The following is a 15,175-nucleotide window of genomic DNA, read 5'->3' as shown; positions in this document are numbered from 1 at the left end:
CAAACATGAAGTGCAGAATGGGTGGGAAATGTCATTTTTCATGTATGTGCACACACACACCACATACGTGTACCTCCTGAAAGCACATGGACAGCTTTTTATGCAGGATCACAGAGTGGTAAGGTGGGCATGGACCTCTGGGTCCATCTGGTCCAACATCAACGCTTCAGCAGTGCCACCCAGAGCAGTGCGCCCATGTCCAGGTGGCTTTTGAAGACCTCCAAGGAGGAGACTTCACAGCCTCTCTGGGCAAAGTGAGTGGTGATTTAAGGGGCGATTTAAGCAGCAATTCTGCAAGCAGCAATTCTGCAAAGGTTGTGTGGGGGTTTGGGGTTGGTTTTCTTTTTTCAAATTATACAATTTAACCTTCATCTAGGGCTGCTGTATGTCCCTGCATTCCCAGGCAAGGCCTTCTCTTCCACCTGAAAGTTTTTTTTCCAGGTGAAAAAAAAAGAGGAATTTGTCCAGATGTCTCAGATGAAGAAATTTCTACAAGCACAGACACAGATATCAGGAAGACCCAAGCAAATAGTTACAGAACACATGCAGACCACCTGCATAGCTCCTGTACCCATAACTCTATCCAGGAAAGGTCAAACAAATACAGAGCAAACCCAGCTCCCTCTCCTTATACCATGGAGAAAAACATACAAAAGGAAAGCCTATTTGTGGCTGAATGGCCAGCAGTAAAATCCTGAAGCTTTGTCAGGTCATTGTGGTGTGCTATCCACATTTAAAAATTAATTAATTAATTAATTAATAATAATAATCTGGAGGGAACAAACAGAAATTCATGCATATTTATGCAGATCATATTTTGCAGAAGGGACAGGAGAGCAATCCTTAGCAGGTGGACAGGACACCACATTTATACTCCTCACTTGTGGCACCGCATATCTCTGCTTTAGTGCACATGGGAACTCTAGCTTCTTTCTGCTCTAAAGTTCAAAACATCCTCCTGAAGTAGCAATGAACACATTCACAGAGTTAGAAAACCCCTAACCCAGCAAGGAGAGGTCTCCGAGCACTGGAACGGCATGACGTTGACTAGCTGTTCCAGTGGCAGAAACCATGACAGCATTTATTTCTTTAGTACTTATTTTCAAATGATCACATTACCACAACCATTCTGTAATCTACACAGCATCCTAAAAGTAGCAAAAAATCCCAAACTCCTTAAAATTTGGAGGAATATAAAATGATTGATGTGCTTATCAAAACAACTACATTGGGACTGCATATTTGCTTTCCGGGTACCCAAACTAGACACTAGTTAGAAGCCAGCTCATGTTTTGAGAAAGAGTTGGTTTTCACCTGTATGTTAGCTTGCATGCATTATGGTTTGTACTTTTCTTTTTAAAAAAATGAGAGAACGCCAAGATATTATTGTACTCTACATTACCCAATTACCCTTTTTTAACCAGACATTTGTCATTCTGTTGGAAAAGTAAGTATTTGATACTTATCATATTCTCATAGAGTTCAGCCAGCATTACTTTCTAAAAAAGCAGGGTGGCCAAAGAGCCCTTTTATTATTTATTTGCTATGTCCCTAAGTGACGAGATTTGGGCTCCATGTCTTGCTAAGGGAATAAGATCAGTGGCCATAAAGGCTAAACTCTTGTCTGACAAATGTGGCATTTCCTGAGCATATTATGTATTTGGCTACTGGGCATGCCTGTATAAGCACAGCTGGGACCTTTGACTTGTGAGCTGTACAGGGAGAAGCCAAAGCCTGCTCAGACCATGTAGCAGACCTTCCTCCAGTACTTCGGTTCCTCTGTGCATTCGTCTTACATGGTCAGGATCCACAGAGGTGGTGGTGGAAGTACATGCTCATGTGAGAAAAGCCTGACAGTGGTGCTATCACCTGCAGGAGCATCGTTTTACCTTGCACACAGTAACTGAGCCACCTATTCAAGCCTACTAGGGGTGACTATAGCCATTTTGAAACAGACCTTTGATCCCCTTCTTCATAACAAGTCATTCAGCAGGCAGTGGGGTGAAGGGGACTCCTTGTGGAAGGGACTTCTCAGTGGAAGGTTCTGATCTGGGCTATTCGATAACACACAGAACAACAAACAGAGAAAGGCAAGTGGATCTGCTTTTATACTTGATGCATTGGACTGGTTTTTGGTTACAAATTTACATGACAAAAAAAAAAAAACAGGAGGCTATGTAGAAATGTTTTTAGATATAAGATAGCCCACGAAATATTCCAGGAGTTGTAGAAAGCCAGAAAGAATTTTCATAGGTGCTTATAGGAGGTGGACAGACCCAACACACATCTGCATATGGTACTGAACACAACAGCCTGATCGCAGGACTCAGCAAAGCCTGTCTGGTCAGTGACAGTCACCCTCACCTCTGCTCACTTCACCCAGCGGAACTGACCAAAATTTCTCCAACCTGATTCAAGAAGGCCAAAACAGAAGTCCAGAGAGACACCCTTCATCTCAAATTGCTTCATTGCTTTTTAAGTAAAAACAGAAACACTGGGGACCTAGATGCTCTGTCTTCAGCCAGCTGTAGCACGGGCTGAGAGCTGTAAGCAGAAGATGAAAATCTTCCCTTGTGTGGTTCCCCAGCTGCCAACACTGCGCATTGGCAGAGGTGAAGTGCCCTTGACTCGCTTGTTTCCAATTCTTCCAAACACCCATTTGTCAGAAAGCCGCACATTAATCACCACGCTCCTTGTCCAAGTCAAACTCCGTGTTCCTTACCCTCCAGCGTCCCTTCCATCCCCATGCTCGGAGCAGGACACGAGGAAGGCCCCGCACAGAGCCAGCAGCACTGGGCAGCAGCCCCTCAGCACACCCAGGCACCCCATGCTCCCTCCTCCGAGCCGGGCCAGGCTCCTATTCAAGCTGCCATAGTGCCACCTGCAGAGAGCCTCTGATAGAGCCAAGTCGAGAAAGAGGGTTTCTGTGGGGAAAACAGAGCCCCCTGTGCCCCATGCCTCCATGAACACAGCCTTTCTGAACACAGACTTTCTTCCTACTCATCAGACAGCAGCACATCTGCCCTCACACGGGCACGGGGGCACCTCAGCCTCCTGACAGCAGCCATCTGACCAACTCGGGCTGTCCCTCACAAGGAGGAAGATGAGGGATTCTCTGAAACTCCTTGCTGGTGCAAGCACTGGGGCCTGGTTATGGCCCTCTCCAGTGTGACCTTACCTGGAGTATGCCATGACTCCCTTATACCTCACGAGGGACTACTGCCGCTCTTCGTCACTTCAGGTGTCTCCCAATTAGGCACTAATCACTCCTCACCCTGTTTCACCCCTCAGGGGCATGGCATCTTCCTCTGCGGTGAGCCCGACGGGCTGCCGGCAAGGAAAAGGGTCGCAAAAATCCCAACAGCTTCAGCCATCGAGTGTCTAACTGAATAGCTTCACAGGGGGCATCGCTAATGACTGCCACCGGCGTTATTGTCGCTGGCCTTGAATCAGTTCAGCAGAAAGGACTTGTGAAAAACGGTATCCATCACTTCTGAAAACTGCCTGGCACGTTATTATAGCAGGAGAAGTTCAACTGCAGATCAGATGCATTTTCTGGCTTTGAACAAATGGCACGAGTCAATTCTCTACAAATTCAAAATGCATATTAGAGCATGGAGTCGGACTTTGAGCGGGTTTCGCATCCTGCCTCTCCTTTCCATCCTAACTGCTGGAGATCCAGCCGGGCCGCCTTGCTATCTCAGGCCTTTTCCACATAACAAGACACGAGGGGAGTTCATTACCTGGAAGGCAGGAAACAACCTGTGCCCAAGCTGCGGTTTTGAGGGGGAAAGGAAGGGACAGGGCAGGTGGGGGAAGATGAGGAAACGGCTTTTTAATTGCGCCTCCTGAACAACGCTTCTGTGGAGAAAATGACTGACAGGGAAAGCGAGACAGCCTGAAAGCATCCACTGTGCGGCAACACACTCAGGGAGCCGAGGAGATAAGAGGCATTTTTGTACTCCAAGTGGCCTAAACAAATAAATTACAGTCTTGATAGCCTTTTATTTCAGTACTGTGCCATTTGTGCTACTCCAGTTGGATTGTGTTGTTCCCAGGATAAATCCTCAATTGCAAGGGCTTTAAAATTGAGCTATAAAAATTTCCTCTGGGCAGAAATCTGGCAAAATTTAACACAATGGAAACAAAAATAGCAAAGGAAATCAGCCTAAAAATAGAAGCGAGGCAAAAGAACCTGGGAACCTCTGGCGGACGACAATTTGTCAACATTTTCTCACTTGCAATCTGGTAAGCAAAAGAAAGGGTGGGGGCCGGGTTGGAGGGACACGGCGATGGCGCCCCTGCAATTTCTGAAGGATGTGCTTTCACTGCCAAGGGTTGTGGAAACGGGACAGTGGCCAAATTCTCGCTACGAGCGAGGCAGGTCTGGAACAGGGGTGGATGAGGCAGGTTGAGATGCGATGTGCTGCTCAGCCCAGGGTAATTCCACTGCCTGAAGGCCGCCCCAGAAGCTGAGCCACCCTCCTAAGGGTGAACTCAGCCTGCCTGAGCCACACCGACGTCCCTGTTCCTTCTGCTGCCTCCTGGCTGCCTCCCCATTCGAGCCTCCTTCGGTCTTCTCTATCTCTACTGAGAAGCCTCCAGAGACACCCCGCTTGGAAGAACTAGGCAGAAGGCAGAACTCAGGTGGGTTGAGCCTGTGCTTTGTTACCTGATAAAAGCTTAATTTCTATCCCTAGCTTAGTTCCTATGTACAAATAAAATAACATCAGTTTAACGCTACCAGAAGCATGGTGGGGAAAGCTGACTCACGACTGCTTGGAAGTTGGTCCACTGAATGTTCACCACATGGCAGCATCTGAGGCAATGCCTTACTTATCTGTATTTACAAGAGGAAACAACACCTCAAATACATCGGACTATGCTGCAGCACTGAAGAATGATGAAAATTACATTGGAAAGCCAAACCAAAAAAGCTAACCCTGTAAAAGCCACTTTACAGGGGGAGAGAGTCCTCAGAACGAGAGCACTGCTTGGGTGACACAACGCAGCCCCACAGGGTCGTACATATCATGGAGCTGCACAGGCCGGAACGGTCTGAAGGTGACACTGCCAAGCCTTGCTGATCTCTCTCCTATTTTTAAACCTGACAACATGGCTTGAGTTGGCATCTGATGTCTGGTACTCCTGTGAACCCCGGGAAGCATCCACACAGCAGGGACAAACACTCGGGCACCGGCTCTGCCTATGTGGCAAGGCAGCAGGGACAAGGACAAAGCCAGTGCCACCGCCACCTAGACATGCTGTCACACAGTCAGGCTCTCACTGATTTCACGAGGGCTTCTTAGCGTGGCGTGACCCAGGGGTAATGCAGCTCCACCAGCCAGGAGGAGGTGGCCTGACAGTGGACACTGTGCATCCTTCTCGCTTGTTTTGGGATATTGCATGTAAAAGGAGGAGCAGAGCTACTGCCAGTGCTTATAAATAAACAAACATTCAGTGTCAACTACTCTGTAATACTACAAGCCCAAGGTAACGTTTTTTTTACATAGGGTAAAACTACACTCGAATTTAAAATGCGTTTCAGTCCTAATAACTTGAGGTGTCATTATTAACACACGCAAAGGATATGAAACAAACAAACATTATTTCTTATGTTCCAAGCATTCCTCTAACAAAATCATCTTTCATACACATGAGGAGCGAGACATTTAGGCGGTGGCCGCCACAGTTAATGACATCAGGTACTGATGAAACGTCTTGGCATGCCCCAAAGTTATGCAAAATAAAGAACTACGTATTTGAATTGCATCCAACTCTGCAACTCTCTATCTTCAGGGCAATCCAAGAGTAGATTTGTTTGAATGTTTTTCATTAAATGCCATCGTGCCATACTAGATAAGAGATTCTATTTGAACTAGCAGCCACTTACAATTTTTCCCCCCAAAATAAAAGAGGGTTTATCAATTCCAATCATTCTTATCCAGAATTAGTTGTCAAGTTTCAATAGCTGGCATGGATCTGACAATATAAATTCAGCACCAGTGTCAAATGACTAATACAACCTTGTAGAAGAGCTCTGAATGTATAGTCCTGCTGGGATTGACCAACTGCATTTAAAATATCAGCACTTTTATGTTATAATAGCTCCTATTAACAACAGTTGGCTGACATTAGATATATTCAGGCTAAGCATCAATTAAAAAGTTGCTTATCTGTTTGAAAATCTGGAAAGTACGTAAGGGTTCTCACACAGGCAGAGAGTAATACAAATGAAATAATTGCTGTGGTGTCCTGGGACTGCATTACTTTGACTAATAGACACCACTATTTTTCTGCCTTCTTTAAGACAAGATTGTACATATAAATGTGTGTCCCTGTCATGCTATGCTGCATTCCTTAATGATTATCTTTCATTTTTAAAATAGCATTATTCAGAGGCCCTACTGAAAACCAGGTGTCCATTATGCTGGGCATTACGCAAACAAAATGTAATAAAATTACTGTCCTATACAGTTCGCAGTGCAGGCAGCCATGAAAGGTAACTCGCAACAGCCTATTTATGGGAAACTGAGGCACTACTATAGGCAGGGATTTGCCCAAGGTCACACAAGCAGCCACTCACATCTCCCGAATCCAGGGCCATAAAGCTACACTAGTAGTAAATGCTGACATCCAAGAGAACTCATTAAACTCATTAAGGACTCATAAACGAGCTGAAGTAAGTGCCAACCAGTTTAAATGTTAAATAGGTCACCGCTAACTCTGATCAAAATGCTTTATTCTTCATTGTATCTGAGAGTGATTTAAATGAGGACTGCGGGCGCGTTCCCGGAGCCAGCGCAGGGGTCCCCTGCCGGGTGTCGGGGCGCTGCCCTTCTCTATGTGCCCCTTTGCGGCCAGGCACTGGGCAGCCCCGGCGCTTCAGCTCGGCGGGGAAGAGGGTAGGGAAGAAGAAATCCTCCTGCTCACTCCCCGCCTGCAGCTCACCCACACAGCCGCTCACCTGAGCAGTGGCAGTCTCCGCAAGCCAAAAAAAAGAAAAGAAAGCAACCAAAACCCTAGAACTTCTCACCCCAGCCAAACCTGAGCACTCAGCCACGCTGCAGAAGGGGAGATGCTTTTTTCAGCTGTCTTCCAAAAGCAAGAAATGAAGCCAGCTCAGTTTCTCCAACGAGAAGTGTCTACCTTGGCAAAGGGCTGTGCAGCGAGAGTGGATCGAGACCCTTCCCTGCAGCTATAAGCAAACAGTCTGAAAGGTGAAATTTAGGAAAAAAAACCCGCAACTGCTGTTGCATGAAGCAGCCGAGTAGGCAGGCTTGGAGCAAGTTCCTCCTCAGGAGGCTGGCAGGGTTGGGTTCCCATTGCCACGTGCAGGCAATGCCAGCAAACAGCCCCGGGTCCAACTCCAGAGGCCGTACAGGTGTCCACACTGCCTTCTACCCATCGCCAGCTCCCGTGCATTAAAAGAGCTCCAAGTGCCTGACACCCCACTGCTTTCCAGCAGTCTCGGGCAGTTTCTGGAGCCTGCTCACTCAGAACAAAACCCTCTCGGAGCCAGCCAGGACCAGGCTGCCCCAAACCAGCCATCACTGCCTCTACTGCACCATCGCCTGCGCGAGCAGCTTGCCTTCTGGCTGTCTGCTCAGATCTGCCATCGCTCGCTTCGCTGGACGGGTTTTTCCTTCGTTAATGTAACAATAATAAGCTCACGGTAGCAGGCTCGTGTGACTAGAAGGTGATTTCTTGCTTTCAAAAATAAACACCTCGTCTTCACCTTCCCATTGTTTTTATAGTACAGTAGGAGATCTTCATCCTGTCAGGTTTTATTTTCATCCCACTGACATCATTTCTTAATTAAAGGAAAAGATAAATAGGCAGATTCAGCCAGGTGCTATGGCTGATCGGAAGCACAGTTCTCAGGAAAAAAAAAAAAAGAAAGAAAAAAAAAAGTCAAGTCACAACAAGTGAGCGTGCCTGGCAGTCAGTTCTTGTAGCAAGCCAGGGGCAGTGGTAGCTGTGCTTAACTGGCTCTCCTGTTTGTTTGTTCTGCCGTTTTGCAATGTTTTCCAGCTGTCATTTCTTTTCCTTTGTAGTTGTATTTATTTTTTAACGATTCTCAGCTTCGGAACCTCAGCTAGGAGAACACTAAACCAGCGGTGGCAAAGCATCGTCTCCCTCTTCCCTGCGCGGGGGGCAGGTGAACATTTTGCATTTCGTACATCATTTACAGCAGGTGGATGTAATTCTCCCAGGTTCAGGCAGTGCCCCCCCGCCAGAAGCAGCAGTGGGCAGCTGGGAGTTGGAAATTCACAGAAAATACTGGGGGGAAAAGTGCTTTTTAAAGACCCACCACTTTGGGGATGTCTCGGGCACTGCAGAAATGAAACCTTTTGTTCAGTACGAATATTCACTTTCAAACCAAACACGCCAGTGTATCCCAATATGTTCTGTATATTAAAGGAGATGTAAAATGCATAATGCTTTTTTTTTTCTTCCCCTCAAAATAACTGGATTTTTAGGGTGTCTGTTGGAGCCATCCTTTTTCACCCGGGACAAGCAAAAGCACTGAGGAGCATGGCGCTCCTCCAGGAAGACTGAAGAAATATTAGCAAAGTCCTGTGTGGTTGGAGTAACAGAGGCTGGCAACAGAACCAACCAAAGAAAAACATACGACAAAAGCTAAAAAGTTCTAAATTTGGTGAAAAGTCTATACCAAAAGGAAAGACGGTTATAAGCACTGAAAGAATATGAACAGCGCAGGGTGAAATGCATTGCTTTTCCCTGAGTAAGAGAAGAGGTTCTCTGGCTTTCTGGGAGCCAGGTTTCTGGTACATGGATGCCTGGGTGCTCACAACAGGAGGCAGAGGAACAGCTGCCTGGAAATGTAATTTTATTTGAGGTGGCAGAGCTGCTTCACTGGGGAAACGGATCGAAGACGCGCTACGGGAAGAAAAAATGTGTCAAATAAAGAGGGTTTATGAAAAAGAATCTGCTCAGAGACAAGAAGGTAAGGGAAGAAAAAAGCCTGTCCAGGAAACCACAAAGTTTTGTGAAGCTGGTGATTATTTTGCTTTAATTCAGGCCACAGAAATGTTTGATCCTCTGTATAATCGTAAAGCCTTGAAACTATCTGTCCTGCAAGGCAAATCTACTAAATAATGCAGAGTTCCCAATGGAGAAGAAACCTCCTTCCATCTACAGAGGGATTTTTAAAGTACCACATCAGAGTTCTGAGCTTTTAATTGTATCTCACATTTAAACTTAATGGTAGGCCAACTGTTTTCCTTCAGCAGCTGAAGCAAGAAGCCCCGACGTGTATGTCAGATCCTCAGGATGGAGGGCAGGGTGGGATCAGATGCTCGCTGCGGTGTCCAGGATGCAGGAGGACGCCCGTCAGCCCATGCTGGCTAATTGCTCCCTCCTCCAACATCCACTTAGGGAAAGGAGAGGGGGAAGAAGCAAGATACACTCATTCAACTTTTTTCCTGCTTTTTGCTTCTGCAATACGAGCAGAAGCAAGGCCTTCGGTTTGCAAATCTTCCATCATTTTCTCCTCCAGTAAACCTACAAACCAGTAAGCAGGGAAAACACATAAACAGGAACAAAAGGGGAATTTCAGAATTTACTTAAAAGAAATGAATTAAGAAATTAAAAAGCGGTGTTCCAACATGTTTCCCACACAGAGTTTGTGTTCATATCTAATAAAATTTAATGTATCCTTAAATTTAAGCACAGAGGAAATTACAGGATGGGAGGAACTGACTGTTCAAATTACTTAATTTCTTTCGCTACTAACAGCCCTTTGATTAAAATTATTTCATTTGGAAGAAAAAAGCCCATCTTCCTATTCCCTCTTCTGTCTTTTTATAATCGTCTGCATCTTTTTCGCTCAGCGAAGTCAGCTGCACTTTTGTCTACAGTCAGATCCGCTTCTACGCTCAGCACCCAGCAGCGCCTGGAGTTCCTGGTCCTCTCAGAGGGGGACTGAGCTGGGGGCAGCGGTGGGCAGGGAGGATGGAGGGACTGCTCTGCTGCTGCTTCTGCAAAACGTACACGAAAGGGCACATTTGGCAGCCTGAAAGAGAGCTGCAGGGGAATCTGTGTGAGAAGATGAGGAGAGAGAAGGGAAACAAAGGGAAACAAAGGCATCAGAGGCACACACTGGTGGTTTATCATCCCTGAGGGAGAGGCGAGGAACACAGCAGGAGCAGTGCCCGTGCACTGCAAATTCACTGCTGGACATCCCTGCAGCAGAGGGCAGGGGGCAGTGCCTTCTGCAGAGTCGTACAGATTGTCCTGGTAGCTGACCAGGGCTATATGGGGGCTCAAAAATTAATTCTGAGGCAGAAAGTGAAGCGGGTGGGTCACTTCTCAGGGTTTCTGTTTGCTAGGTCCAGTGGTTATGGGGGTGTGTGGCACAGCAGACCAGGGAGAGATGAGCAGTGTTGGTGGGAGGCAGCTACCTGCTTTGTGGTACTCACATCATACCTGAAGTGGGTCAAATCCTGCTCCTCCATTTCTGAGCAATGCTTCGAACAGGGCTGCTTTAGCACAAAACTCCAGGTCTCTGAAAAGGCTGGTGAGTGGGGAGTTTATAAAGCATTTGCTTCTTGTTGCTTCCTGGCATTGCTGTTCTCATGTGTTTTAATTCAAGCAAAGGCAGACGAGGACTCCCTGTCAGAGCAGTACTGGCTCAGCCCTTCCCACTACCACGGCCTCAGGAACAGCTCTGCCTCTGGACGGAGGCTCTGGCTCTGGGCTCACACAGGCCGGGGTCCTCTCCTGCTTTGGCCACGCGAGCCTGGAAGATGCTTGAATCCCAGTGAATCCCTTGGGACTGGGAATTACATCCAGGTATTTTGACTTCTGCAGCTCCCAGAATCCAGAAGGCACAAAAAAGGATCCTGCGTCACCTCGAGCTCCATCCCGCATATACAGATGTAGCGCGTGGGCAACATTTGTTAACAAGCCAGTAATAAACTGGCCACGATCAGAACAGAAGCTTGGTCTGAGATCATATATACATATATCTGCAGAGAAACCCTTAATAAGATCAATACTCATATTGAGCACATTTTCCTCAGTATGTGCTTGGCCTCTCAAATAAAATTATTCATATAAAGCATATGGAGTAAAACAGAGACTCTGTGCACATTTTGGATATTCGCTAGCCCTTTAGACACCTTCCTGCCTGGAAGGTCGGGCTATTGCATACCTATTCATTCCCACTTCTGAATCACAGAATGACAATCATCTACGGTGTGAGGAGGTGTAGATTTACATTTCGTCGCCCTCCAGATTACACGAAATGGCACAGGGCAATCTGTCACAGAATGCTCACATATTTGCCTTGCCCCATTTTATCCGCAGAGGTGATCAAATGCAAACTCAACTTTATCCAGTGAACCTCGTCCCTTCGGAGAACGGCGCTCCTTTTCCTTGGTTCTGGTTAGATTCCACCTAGGAAATATCTGGGGTGTTCGTTTATATAATTTTGCTCTTGTCATGCAGGGCCTGGCCTGCCCCTGATGCCCGAGTTCCTGTCTGCCTGTCAGCCTCGTTTCTGTTACGCAGACACTTCATCCCATCGGAATCAATAGGTAGGAATCAATAAAATGCAAACGCTGCACTTTACCCTGCCTGCTTCAGCCTACGTTCCTCCAGCCCTGGAAATGCTGCAGCTCTCCATTTACAGCCTGGCATTCGTAAAGCGGTTAAGGGAAAGAGGAAGGAAAGGTCCTGGGTGACCGATGGGCAGGAAAAGCAGGAGGCTTGCTCGGTTCCCCGGGGGCTTTCCTTGGCTGCTGCTGCGCTGCTTCAGTAGCAGCCAGCGTGCCGCGACACCCTCCTGGGGAGCAGGCTCTCTGCAAGACACGGGCAAGGGCAAGGGCAGCCTCGGTGAACCTGCAGGATGGAAACGCCTGGAAAATGCTTCCCAGAGCTCAGCGGACGTCAGCTGCTGCCCAAGCCAAGGGTTTGTAAGGGTTTGCATCATCTTAGCATCAGCGTGAGGCAAAAAGCAGCTCGCTCTCATCGCTGGTGCTTTAACCCCTGCTCCTTCCTTAGTCTCCTTCAGGCAGTCCACGACCACAAGCTGCCTCACCTTCCTTTACTCCAGACCCCACGGATCACTAGGGGCAGAGCAGGACATCAGTAAAACGACTCGTTTGGAGAATCCCCTCTCTAAACTGGCTGCCAACTCTACAGGCACCTAAATAAGCAAATCTTCCCGTCTGGGCCCCTTACAGACGCCCAGACAAATCCCCATCCCCACGCTGCACCCAGACCCACCGGCGGGCACAGCAGGGCCGTGGGCAGGGCTCCCCGCCTCCGCTGCTGGCTTATCGATTTGCATGTTTGTAGTATTTCAGCACTTGTTTAGCTTTAACTTATTCTGGTTTATTTCAAACAATAATATAATTTGTATGGGCATGATGCATTTCATTTCACTGAGAAGTTAGGGTCTCCAGGGACTCGCACTAAAATCATAGTGATATTGTCAGTAATGTAATTGCCATTTGGTCTCCACAGACTTCTGTTGAAATTGCTTTCCTCTCCTAATCTCAAGTAGTAGGAACAACATCCCAGCAGAGACTCCAAAGACTTGCAATGGAGTCATGTTCCCATCATAAATGGTCTCATAATGATCCTCTTTAGACATTCTTTGAAACCGCCAAGAGATTGGTGCTGCACAGTATTTATTTTCCACGATGTTCTGAAAAGGACATTAATGTTCTCTCCCTCGAATCCTGGAGCTCACGTCCTATTAAAAAACTTTATGAGAAGTAACTACTGCTTCCCTGCAGTCCCCCACAGAGCCCTCAGTATATATATTATTATTTCACAAGCTTCACCACCGAGTTGCAATGAAATTAGAAAACATACCATTTACCCGACAGACTGGATCGGATCCCAAGGATCTGTGTTACTCTCTGAAGTACTTATGGGAAGAGGGGAGAAGGGCAATGCGTTATTTCACCTAGAAAATTGACTGTCTCCTTGGGAGCCACGTTGGTCCATCCACAACAACCCTAACAAAAGGGCTAGCACCCTTAGTGATACGAGGTACTGGATTTGTACAGTGGAGGCAGTAAAGGTTATTTTCCTCATTGTTTTCCCTTGTTACGTATTATAGCCAGCAGGCCAAGATCACAAGAAACAGTGACAAGCTGGGAATAGGGATTTAAATCCAAGTGGGGATGAGGGCAGGCTTAACCTGCAGGACGGAGGCCAGATTCCAAATCTAGTCCATTTCTCTGCATCTTTGACACGTCTTCAACTCGGAGGATAAGCAATCAAAGCTTCTCAGTTTCTGGAGGAAGTTCTCTCCCAACAGGCAAGCTGAACATATGGTCAGGTTGCTGCAGAAAGCAAATTTTGCAAGCTGCTTTCGAAGTCCTTCGTCTCAACGGGTTTGGTGTGGGAGTATCAGCAAGGTTTTCAGTCCTCTGCTGGGGCATTTAGTATTTTATAGACAGAGCCCCACAGGACATGGAGAAAGGAGCACCAAAAGTGAGCAGAGGCTTAAGGGCTAGAACTTGCTAGAACTTCCTCTCTGACCCTAGGATCCACATGGTGCTAGCACTGGTGGCTTTTAGAAGCTCATCTTAGTGAGGTGCCCGAGAGTCCCCATCTGCAAAAGGAGAGGAATACTACCTACCAGTTTCAAGCATAATGTCTGCCACATGTGACTCTAGAGATTAAGCTTTAATTGCATAAAGAAGGAAACTAAGAATACAGAACAAATTATTCTGCTTTCTAGGATATTCAACTACCCACATGCAGCAGAAACTGGAAGAAACACCCTTTAGTCGGTTTATACTTGCCCCAGCTCTTTTACTCTGGCAGTCGTGTGCTGGAAATCTCGTATAAATGTCATCTCCAGCCTTTGGCTGCATTTGCCATGATACTAGATAGTGCAGAGGCATTTCATACCGAACCAAAGGCTTCTTTCAGCTTAAAATAAAGGCTGATCAGCTCCTCGTGAAAAAGCACCAGCATGAAAATCTATTGCGTAGATGTTGCAGGGGTGAGCATTTCCCTGAGTCAAAGGAACTACCTGTAGAGTAGGAAGGGCAGAATCTCTGCTCTTGCTTGTTACACAATTTTGGAAACTTACGCATACATAGCTGCATGTAAATGTACGGTATTATTACTGTTAATAACAGTCACTCAAGCACTGGGGAGAAATGGATCAATGGTCTCATCTCGGTACCTGTCAGTACCTGATCTGTACCATGAAAACTTACGATCCAATCTACCTAGTGAATTCACAGAGTCCCAGTTTATACACTTTCACTAGAGAAAGAGCTCTGATCTGCTGCCATTTCACCGTGCAGAGCTTAAAACCAGCAAGCATTTTAGTTTTATGTCTGAGTAAGATCTACTGTTCAGCCTCATATGCTTGTACAATATTGAATAGTATAAACTATGCTCTGGCTGACATTGGTCCACTGTAGGGTAAAATAATGGTAACTACATCTAAAATTTAACAATCTTAAGGGTTTGGTACAAGCCAGCTTGCACTATTAGATCACATTTATGTCAGGAAATACTTCATTGTTTTATTTTTCATTCCTACTCAAAACTGCATCTTTTCTACCCGTTAATGAGCCCTGCCTAAAGTAGGCATTTACATTCAGACTATTTACCTGATGCATAATGCTTTAGGAAAAAATCAGCTCTAAACGATACTGCTAGAATTTTATTACAGATTTTTGGTGGAAATAATAAAATCTTTCTACAGCTAATGAACTGCCCAACAGAGCAAGTTTGTTAGTTAATAAAAATAAATGATTTTAAAAACAATCAAGAGATTAGAAAAATATGTTTTTCAATAAAGACCTGTTTGTACGTTTTATATTAATTGACATATTATATTACTTTCAGATTTTCTGCAATTCTAATAGCATGGAAATAAGCACTAGGAATATTAGCTTTCAGGGTAACTAATTTGTATGAAAATTTTTATATGTATGAGAATAAACGAAGACTTCATTATTTCATTCAGTGGGACAGACAGAAGATCTGTTAGCAACTTAAAAGACAGATAAGCACCTTATGGTTATTACCAGATGGACCTACCTTTGTAGTCAACACTCTCCTCTCAGCCTTACAGTTAGGTCTTCGGTTTTTAACCTTTGAATGACAAGTGGGATGGATCTGAAGAAGGCAATGATTGTCTTCATGTCGTAAGGCTCTCCACTGACAG

This window comes from Cygnus atratus, chromosome 4 (genome assembly GCF_013377495.2).
Source record: "Cygnus atratus isolate AKBS03 ecotype Queensland, Australia chromosome 4, CAtr_DNAZoo_HiC_assembly, whole genome shotgun sequence".
Taxonomy (NCBI): domain Eukaryota; kingdom Metazoa; phylum Chordata; class Aves; order Anseriformes; family Anatidae; genus Cygnus; species Cygnus atratus.
The sequence above is the reverse complement of the archived record's forward strand: the minus strand, read 5'-3'. Positions refer to the sequence as shown.